Genomic DNA, 10,687 nt, shown 5'->3' with positions numbered 1-10,687 from the left:
CCTTTGGAAAATGTGATGTAGTTTAGTCAGTGTTCCTTTTCAAATGAATATTAAATACAGTACACTAACACGAGGAGATAAAACTTAATAAGCCCATATACAACTATAATTCCAAGGAAGTTTAATTTTAAGGAAAGCCGTGCCACATTGATCTCGTTGCTCATTTAGCAGCCAAGTATCTGATATCAAACTTCAGTTTCCTGTCAGCACTTCAAATATAAACCCAGCTTGAGATTCCATTAAATTGACACCTGATACACATAATCCTCACTCAAAATCCACATCTCAGCTTCTGGAGATGTCTTTGTGTTGATTTTAGATAGTTGCTTATGAAATGCAAGAAAGAGCCTGGATCAATTTCATTTTTAATCAACATGGTGAGAGGCAACAAAAGGCTTTAAATGGATGTAGGTGTAAAGTTGTAATCCACAGTTAGAGTTTGAAGCAGTTATTTTTATCCGTTACTAGTAATGGCTCTCGGTTAAAAAAGGGAACCTTATTAAAGGGGGCCTATCATGCAAAATGCACTTTTTGATGTATTTTATACATAAATATGTGTCCCTGGTGTGGGGACGTCTGAAATGTATCAATTCCAATTCTGCTTATCGATTCCGGTTCTTATCGATTCCCCGTTTCGATTCCAAAATTATAAAAGAAAGAGGTGAAACGTTTAGATAACAAAAATATCTTTATTCTTTTAAGCTTTTACTGACATTTTTACAAATAAAAAATACATGCAATACAAATGTATTACACAACAGCTGTGCTTTATTTTAACTGAGCTATGCCTGTGGCAAGCTATTAACAGGCATTACACTGAGCCTTGTCTTTTTCTTTTTTAGTGTAGTGGAGTCTCACTTTATGTCACAAATCTTATGTCATGTTTTTAGTTTTGTATGTCTAGGTTTGGGTTTATTTTGCTGTTCCATTCTCCCCGTCATGTTTTCCTCCTTGTGTATTGTCTGGTCCCTCTCCCTGTGTTTTTCCTCCCTGTCGTTAGTTTCCCTGGTGTGTCTAGTTGTCTGATTGTGTTCACCTGTGGCCCTTGTGTTTCTCCTCCCCTGCCCGGCTGTTTCTCGTCTTGTGATTACCCTTCCCTGTATTTAGTCTCGTCTCTTCCTGTGTTCAGTGTTGGTTCGTCTTTTGTTGGTGACTGAGTTCACCGTGGAGTGTTTTGTTTTGTCCGAGTTAGAATTAAGTCCTTGAAATAAAGGTATTATCAGTGTAATCTGCATTAGGGTCCTGCCTGCTTCACTCTATCGTAACACTTTAGAGCGCTTACCGCGATCCATCTTTGGTGTTATGAAGTGACTGAGCTCGTGAACTGTCTACGGAAGGGCGGGGGAGCTTCGCTGCGGGGAAACTGTGGACCTAGTGTCCCGATCGGAGTGGGAATAATAATAATAATAATCTCTGTCGCCTGTCAGCGCAACTTACATGATGCCGTATACAAAAATTAAGGGCGGCGCCGGCTGTCAGCGAACCGAGCCGGCCGCTGTTTTTTCAGAACAGCCAAAAAGCATGCTGTCTGTTTACTGTAAAAGGAGATTGATGCACTTTGACATCCTAGAATGTTATTGCAAACTGCATTTGACATTTGACTTTGTATTGGTAACAAGCAGCAACCCTCCAGGGCTGAGCAATGTAGCCTATGCACTAGTGCCCAAAACTGCAGTTCATAAGATGGCCAGCAGAGGCTGTTTTCAAAAATCTTCATTGTCCCAGCATGCTAATAATTACCATTTTTGGTTTATATACCACCTCACCCTATTTTAAAATGATATTAGAGGTTGTTAGTGATGTGTAATCTGCATTTGGGTCCTGCCTGCTTCACTCTATCGTAACACTTTAGAGCGTTTACCGCGATCCATCTTTGGTGTTATGAAGTGACTGAGCTTGTGAACTGTCAACAGGAGGGCGGGGGGAGCCTCGCTGCGGGAAAGCAGTGTGTGGACCTCTTTCACCTGTCAGCGCAACTTACATGATGCGGTCTAAACACATTTAAATAATTGGTTTAAACGGCATAGGCCTAATAATAATGACGACCGTCCGTTCTGTGATTCTCCAGAACACACAGATGGCCAGTCCGCCCCTGTGTAGCATATTATTTTTCAATGAGAGATGAGCAGATCGTCACTGGGCTTTCAACTAAAGTAGGGCTCTCCAACACGCGGGCAGCTTTTCAGTAGCTCGCCGCTCGATTATTGATTATAGCGTAGTAAGGTTGCTTCTTGATTTTTTTGGCGTGGCTGGACAATAACGTTTTTTTAGTTTAGAATTGTTTCTGTCACACAAATATCAAATTGGTCGGTGACGCAGTGATCAAGGAACAGACGTGTGTGTTTGTAGCCTTTATTTAACCAGGTGAACGCACCTTGAGATCAAAAGATCTCTTTTTCAAGGGTGACCTGTCGGACATTAGTTACACATGAACATAAAAAGCACAGAACAACAATAAGGATGACATACAACATAATGTACAGTTTACAAACTCTATTTACAGTGACAGGTACCATGAGTATCAAACGGCATGTCACCCAGCCGAGTTTTAAAATGATGCAGGGGAACCAAAATGCTCAGTTTTAAACATGTTTGCAGACTGTTCCAATTTAGTGGAGCTGCACAACTAAAAGCTTTCTTCCCTAAGACAGTCCTAGCACTTGGCACATTTAATAAAACCACATCATGAGATCTCAGGCAATACGTACTTTCAATTCGTCGCGAGATCAGAGAGCAGATATAAAAAGGTAGTTTACCCAACATGGCTTTATAAATGAACATGTACCAATGACTGAGCCTCCGTACAGTTAGTGAAGGCAGACCTGCCTTGGCATACAGGGTACAGTGATGAGTAAGTGCTTTACAGTTGGTAACAAATCTCAGAGCACTGTGATAGGTGGTATCTAACTTTTCCAGGCAATGGGCAAGTGCATTCATATAGGCAAGGCAAGGCAAGTTTATTTATATAGCACTTTTCGACGCAGGGTAATTCAAAGTGCTTTACAAAAAAAAAAATATATATATATATATATAGATCAAATCACCATAGTCCAGCACAGGTAAAAAGGTCACGGTGACCTTTTCCTGGCTTCAAATGAGAAACAGGACTTGTTTCTGAAAAAGAAACCTAGCCTAACCCTCAGCTTTTTAAGCAGATTAATGACCTGAAGTTTAAAAGTAAGACCATCATCAAGCCAGATACCCAGGTATTTGTAACAGGTAAAACTTGAAGTTGTTGCCTGTTACAAATACCTTGGTATCTGGCTTGATGATTGTCTCTCTTTTAAACTTCATGTCAATAACCTGCTAAAAAAACTGAGGGTTAGGCTAGGTTTCTTTTTCAGAAACAAGTCCTGCTTCTCGCTTGAGGCCAGGAAAAGGCTAGTCACTTTGACCTTTGACCTGTGCTGGACTATGGGGATCTGGTCTATATGAATGCACCTGCCAATTGCCTGGTCAAGTTAGATGCTGCGTATCACAGTGCACTGAGATTTGTGACAAACTGTAAAGCATTAACCCATCACTGTACCCTGTATGCAAGGGCTGGTTTGCTTTCACTAACTGTACGGAGGCTCAGTCACTGGTACATCTTTATATACAAAGCCATGTTAGGGAAACTTCCATCTTATATCTGCTCCCTGATCTCACGGAGAATTGTAAGTGGCTACTGCCTGAGATCGAATGCTGTGGTTTTATTAAATGTGCCAACTGCTAGGACTGTCTTAGGGAAGACAGCTTTTAGATGCGCAGCTCCTCTGTCTTGGAATAGTCTGCAAATTAAATGGAAACTGAACAATCTGGTGCCACTAAATGTTTTTAAAGCTCGGTTGGATGCTACTCAATCGGAAGCTATTGGTACCTGTTTATGTGGATAATTATGTAAATGATGCTGGATGATGTCCTTTTGTTGTTCTGTTTATGCTTTTATGTTTCATGTGGAACTACTTGAACAGGTATCCATTGGAAAAGAGATCAATGATCTCAATGGGATTTTATCTGTATAAATAAAGGTTTGAAATGAAATGAAATGAACCACTTTGAGTACTTGTCCTTGCATAGTAACAATATCCAAAACAGGCTCTGGTGTCTTTTTAGCTTTAGAAAATAGCATTACCTTGGTTTTATCAACATTTAAAAAGGAGCTTAAGCTCAGCGAGCTGTGTCTGAATAGTGTTAAAAACAGCCTGTAATTTAACACCAGCCTCCTGAATGGAGGGACCTGCACAGTACATCACAGTATCATCCGCATAAAAATGTAAAGTAGCTTCATCCACATTTTCACCTAAACTGTTAATATATATGGAGAATAAAAGTGGACCTAAAACAGAACCTTGAGGAACACCATTAGCAATGTTTAACCACTCAGAAGACAGTCCATCAAAATGAACACATTGGGACCTTTCAGAGAGGTAGTTCACAAACCACCCCACTGCATGGCTGGATATGACAATACTGAGTATTATCTGCTTCAAAATGCGATGATCGTGATCGATGATGATGACGTGACAGCGGCACAGCGACACCACACACGGAGCAGTCTGCTTTCTCCACCAACACCAGTCCAGAACCAACAGCAGAATGACCCGCTCTGAATCAGGCCCTGTTGCTGCGGCTCAGAGACAAACAGGGAGGGATTTGTGTTTTTTGAAAAACACTCGTTATCATCATGTCAGGTTTTTGGTGGATTTAATCAAGTCTTTCATTTCAAAGTATGAATGTCCTCTTGCTATTTTCAGTTTTTGAAGGCGGGAGGAAAGCTTCCGCGATCACCGTCTCCTCTCCGTTCCTCCAAGCCCCGCCCCCTCCCTGAAAATAATGAGTGACAGGCTGATAGTGACCCGATAGAAACTGTATTATTCACTGATTGAGATATGATGAAGCTAACTTAGTCTCAAACATTCATGGGATTTATTTAACTGTAAGACAGAGAATGTAAGTGTGCACCCACATGCACTATTTCTGTTTTTATAATGCGGTTGTAAATACTCCTGTTGTCTGCTGTGTTCAGACTTAAATCATGTTTGTGATACCACATTCAGTATCCTTTTTTTTAACAGAAGACCGTTGCTAGAAGCTGCAGCTAGACTGCAGAAGTATTAGTTTTTTGTTTTTGAAGATGGAACAATTTCACAACACAGATAGGGAGGCTAGACCTATACAATTGATTTATTGCGGTTTATAATGTAATGTCAAGACGAAGAAGAAGAAGAAAAAGATGGCTAAACTGTTCAGTGTCAATCCTGTGGAGATGGAGGTTATAAATCTCCAAAATAATGTTCAGCTTAAGTCTCAGCAAAACTCTTTTTTTTTGAGAGAGAGCCTTGTAGACCTAGAAAACTATAAGAACATCACCAAGCAGCACTGAAAATGTCTGCTTTATTTGGCTCTACATTAGGGATGCTCGATTGGTCACCGATCGAGATCGGCCGATACTCGCTCTCTACCGATTGATCGGTGCTCTCTAAACATGCACAAAATGCCAAAATGGCTTCACCAGTCTGGCATTATTTTAATTAAGGTGTCCCAAAAATACAGTAAAATAGCGGTATGCATTATGCAACATGTGTGTGAAGCAGAAATACTGCAGCGAAACACACAAGAGTTAGACCTAATACACTTAGTTATGTTATCTACCTCTGGAACAAGCTAAACTAGTTATAAATATATTTATTTTTCACTGTCGGGTCACTCATTAGTTACTGGATCAGTGAGCTGCATGAGATACTGACAGGCTGTCAGGAGAGGCAGAGAAGGGGAGAGAGAGAGGGAGAGAGGAAAAGAGGTCTTCCGCTAATTTCTCCCGTGTTATTATCCAAAGTGAATGTAAACGATTGGTCGATACTGATTCCGGCGATCGGCCCCAAAATTGGCGATCGGCGCATCCCTACTCTACATACCTTTGTGAAGCAGCTTTTTCTGACATGAATGTCATGAAATCTAAATACAGAACAAGACTGACTGATGAACATTGAAATGACTATTAGAGTGAACTTAAGTGCACACTCCAACATACACCTCTATGGTGGACTCCATGCAGCGCCATTCATCTCACTAACTGTGAAAAAGAGTGAATGCACTTATTTTACACATGTGCCGTAAGGTGGTGATTAAGGACATGTAGGTGAATTGTCAGTGAAGTACTATGTGGGCCATAATAATATGTGAGAAATGTTCGCTTTATTGGACCTTGATGTGAAGTTAAGATTTATACAAAAGTATAGCTTAATTCAACTGATGAGGGCTATGTGAATAAATGTAAGCGATGTGATGCAAGTAGCTCTTGGCCACTTTCATTTTCGAAGTAGCTCTCAGATGAAGAAAGGTTGGAGACCCCTGAACTTAAGACACAGACGCGTGCATGGCTTCCTTCTGCAGGTAACGGGGAGATGCGCTCTGGCGGCGGTCTCGTTCAGGATCCGAAAATATTTTATATACAGTATTTTTTTTTTATACATTTTCACACTTATTCCTAGCGTGCCACTGGTTGCGGTGGCACACGTGCCAGGGGTTGGCGACCCCTAACTTATACCAACATCAGGCTTCTTCTACAAATTAAAACACTGAAGGCTCAATTTTGATTATTGCTGTCTCAGTAGCATCTGAGGCCTGCTGCTCGTGCATTTATAGTTTCTGGGTCCCCTGCAGCACTTCAATTTCAATCCAGTGAATTATCCAGGTTCTTTCTTCCTTTATCATTTGCACTAACTGATTATATAGATTTCACTTTTGTGGAGAGTATGAGTGGGCGATGTGAATAAGTCCTCCATTGTGGTAAATGTTATATTATACCACGCTTCTATATATATATATATATATATCATGGTATAGAGAATTGTCAGGAAAATCAATTGAGACATTCTTTATTAATAAAAAAAAGGTGCCTGTTTCTAGAAAATCTAACTAATAAAATAGATGAATAATGATAGTTGTTTATATACATTCCCGTAATTATACCATACTGACATTAAAAATACAACAGCTACCATAGTGAATACATTATAGCGACATTTCTGAAAATAAAACTAATATTTCATTCCATTTCTCAACCCTATACATTTGTTTATTAACCGTCAGATATAAGATATCTTAAATTGTATCTAAGATATCTTAATTGCATTGAATAACACAAAAGAAAGTAATATTTGTGCATAAGAATAAAACATTGAAAAATAATGACATTAGAAGCTCTTTACTTTGAGATGTTGTGATGCTTTCTACTGTAGTGATTTTCTGCTCACAGCTCAAACGACGAAAGAAAGGAACCCATCAAGAGAATGTTCTGGATACTTTTGTAATGGTGCTTGAGTGTTGTCCTTCAGAAAGCTGCAGGAATATTGAAAGCTATAACCATGGGGAGCTCTCAGCTGGTCAGACTGGGGGTAAGTGAAAAGAAAACACTTAATAAGAACTAATGGGCATTTATACACACCGTTTCATAATAATGTACCTTCCTCATAACGGTCACAGCTAAAGTAGAAAGTATTTCATATGCTGTTTTCCACATGCCTGCACCCACGCAGACAGTATTTTCTATTGTGTTTCCTACATCACGAGGCTCCGTTTGGGTATGCCACAATAAGCATTGTGCTGGAAAGATACCAAATCATCTCTCCAAAGAGTGGTGGCAGCTTTACATGCATGCTTCTACATGCTTCTGTCTTTAAACAGGCCACACAATCTCCTGCTATTACTGCAGACGCCCAAAAGGTTCAAATACATTACCCTTTAGGGAGAATGGCTATAAATTACTCTTGGCAGATGCTGGCAGCGCTTTATTTCTTCATGACAATAATGTATCACTAAAAATTATACCGAGTTGTTGGAGCCCATAGCTGTTCGCAGCATATGGGTTGTGACTAGGTTTTCAAAATGGGGTCTGAAAGAGAGTTGTATACACTGTAGAGATGGGTATTCATTTATTTCATAGAGCCCTTTGATAGCCACGTGGTAACTGCACCTGCCACATTACCACAACTTTGCCAGCATGATTAAAGTCTAGGATAACCCCTTCTCTCCCCCATTGTCCTTCCAGTCTGCCCCTTCACTGAGTTTCAAAAATGCCAAACGAGCAGTCTTTTCACCGCCAAATTAACATTTGTAGTTACAATGTACTTTATAGTTTATAGTTTATTAGGATCCCCATTAGCTGATGCATAACAGCTAATCTTCCTGGGGTCCACAAATAACATAACACATGACATTCGACAGTACATTACAAGACAATGATACAAATCGTGTACGGCGTCAATTTTCCTTCAAACAGTGACTTTCATATCAAGAATCACATACAGCTTATTTTCTGATTCCCCATTTCCTTGGAAAGAAAAAGAAAAAGAAAAGAATAATAATAATAGTGATTTTCCAAATGTCTCCCTTCGCTTCTTTTAGAGTAAAAACAAACTAAACAAATACAATCCTCATCATAACTGTGAAAGGCTGTGTGTGTGTCTATGTTAGCGAAAGTACCATATTCCTGCATGTGTTTAAAAAACCTATATGAATCGGTGTGCTGCTGTATGTTTACCATAACCTGTCTGCTGCTTGTGTAATTTACAATCTTTGGGCTTCTAGATGCCTCTTCAATCGTCTTTTGAAGCTTACTTTCGTTGTTTCTTTAGAAATCTGATCTGTGTGTTCCATGCAGCCATGGCTCTATACGGCACTGTGCTCTTCATAGACTCTGTTTTGGCTTTAGGGATTTGATAGCAACCTCTTGTGGCATGTCTCGTTTTATATGTATGGATTTTAGAGCTTGGTGTAAGTTGCTTATAGACAGGTTGGATGTTTCAGCTCATTTATGTTTCTCAAAAAGACGAGTGATACCATCAGCCTCTCCGTGACTAATGTCCAGGAGAGCTTGACATGCATTTTGTTTACATTATGTCTTGGTGTACACCTAAGGGCAAGCCGAGCTGCTCCATTTTGAACCAGTTGCCGCTTTCCCAGGTCCCTCTTGTTTGCCCCTGACCAGATCATTGAGCAGTAGTCCAGTTGTGAAAGGACTAGAGTCTCAATGACTTGTTTTGTCAGTTGCGGTGGTAAAAACACTGAGCACCTCTTGATGACAGATGTATTCCTCCCCATCTTTGCCACCACTGACTCTGTGTTTCGTCCATGATAAATTGTTCACTAGGATGAGTCCAAGGAGCTTCATTTCCTCCACCTGCTCAACCTCTACATTATTCAGCATCAGATTCAACTGCGGTTTAGACCTTAGTACGTAATGTGTGCCAAATAAAATACTTTTTGTTTTTTGAATGTTGAGCACTAATTTGTTGCTGGTCACCCATTCCATTACTGTTTTCAGTTCTTTGTTCAGAATATCAGTTATCTCACCGAGTGTGGGAGCCTGTGTATATATTGTTGTGTCATCCGAGTACATAGAGACTTGTGCTTTTTCAAGAGCTAATGGAAAATCATTTGTAAATATTGAGAAGAGTAAAGGACCTAGTGAACTTCCTTGTGGAATTCCACTTGCAACACATCTAGCACTGGAGATACTGCCATTAAAGGATACACTTTGAGTTCTGTTATAGCTTTCTAGCCATGATATCGCCTTTGGGGCAAAACCATAGCACTCCAATTTGTCAAGTAAAATTCTATGGTCTATCAAATCAAAGGCAGCGCTATAATCTAATAGTACTGCTCCCACCATTTTCTTCACATCAATCTCTTTCATCCATTGATCTGTCATTTGTGATAATGCTGTGGCTGTTGAGTGACCCTCTCTATACGCATGTTGATACTCACTCATCAGACTGTTAACAGAAAAATAGCATTGTATTTGATTGAATACAATTTTTTGTAGTAGTTTGTTTAGAACAGGTGACAGGCTTATTGGTCTGCTGTTAGAGCCAGTGAAGGCATTCTTTGCATGTTTAGGGAGTGGAATAACTTTAGCTACTTTCCAGATTTGCGGGCATGTACCTTCCAGACTCATGTTAAAAATATGACAGATGGGTGCAGCAATGAACTTGGCTACATTCTTTAATAGCTGACCATCTAAGTTATCAATACCTGGTGGCAGGGTGGGAATTTCACGACGGCCACGACGGCCATGGCCGTCGTTGCCCCGCACTTTGGCCGTGATGCCCTGTTAAAAAAAATGCAATTCACGGCCAAAGTGGCCTTTGTGCCCCTGTCAAAAGTAAAAAAAAATGTCCTGTGGTATTGGTATTTTGACTAGCAATTTAGTTAAATTGTTTCGTTTATCAACGCTACAACATAGCGTTTCGTGAGTCGGTTGTTGTTGTTGGGGGGGAAAGCAAACAGCTGTTTGCTGCGGAGCACAGCGCGAGCAGGCTCCCGTGAGCGGGAGGGCGCTCCTTCTTCACTACAGACTATCGCGCCACCTAACCATTCGCCAAAATGTTTTTAATACGAGCGGTAACCGGCCAAGCGCCGTGCAAAAAACAATCTTCTAATAAAAGAAAGTCACTGGAGAAGTTAAAGGAGTGACAGGGAGTTGGCTGCAGTGCCGCGTCCTAAAACCCTTTTATAATCTATCGATTAGATTTATGATTCGAAAATTATAAAAGTAGGGTAGACATGTGGAGATTATCCGGCTGAACAAAACGTGCATTTATCAAACAGGTTTGTTTCCCACAGACCTTATTTCCAGCTATTTTCCAAAACCCTGTGGAGAAATTCCATTGCTTTTTGTGGAGGGAACCAGCAGCTTACTTCC

This window comes from Pseudochaenichthys georgianus, chromosome 10 (genome assembly GCF_902827115.2).
Source record: "Pseudochaenichthys georgianus chromosome 10, fPseGeo1.2, whole genome shotgun sequence".
NCBI lineage: Eukaryota > Metazoa > Chordata > Actinopteri > Perciformes > Channichthyidae > Pseudochaenichthys > Pseudochaenichthys georgianus.
Note: the sequence above shows the minus strand (reverse complement) of the source record.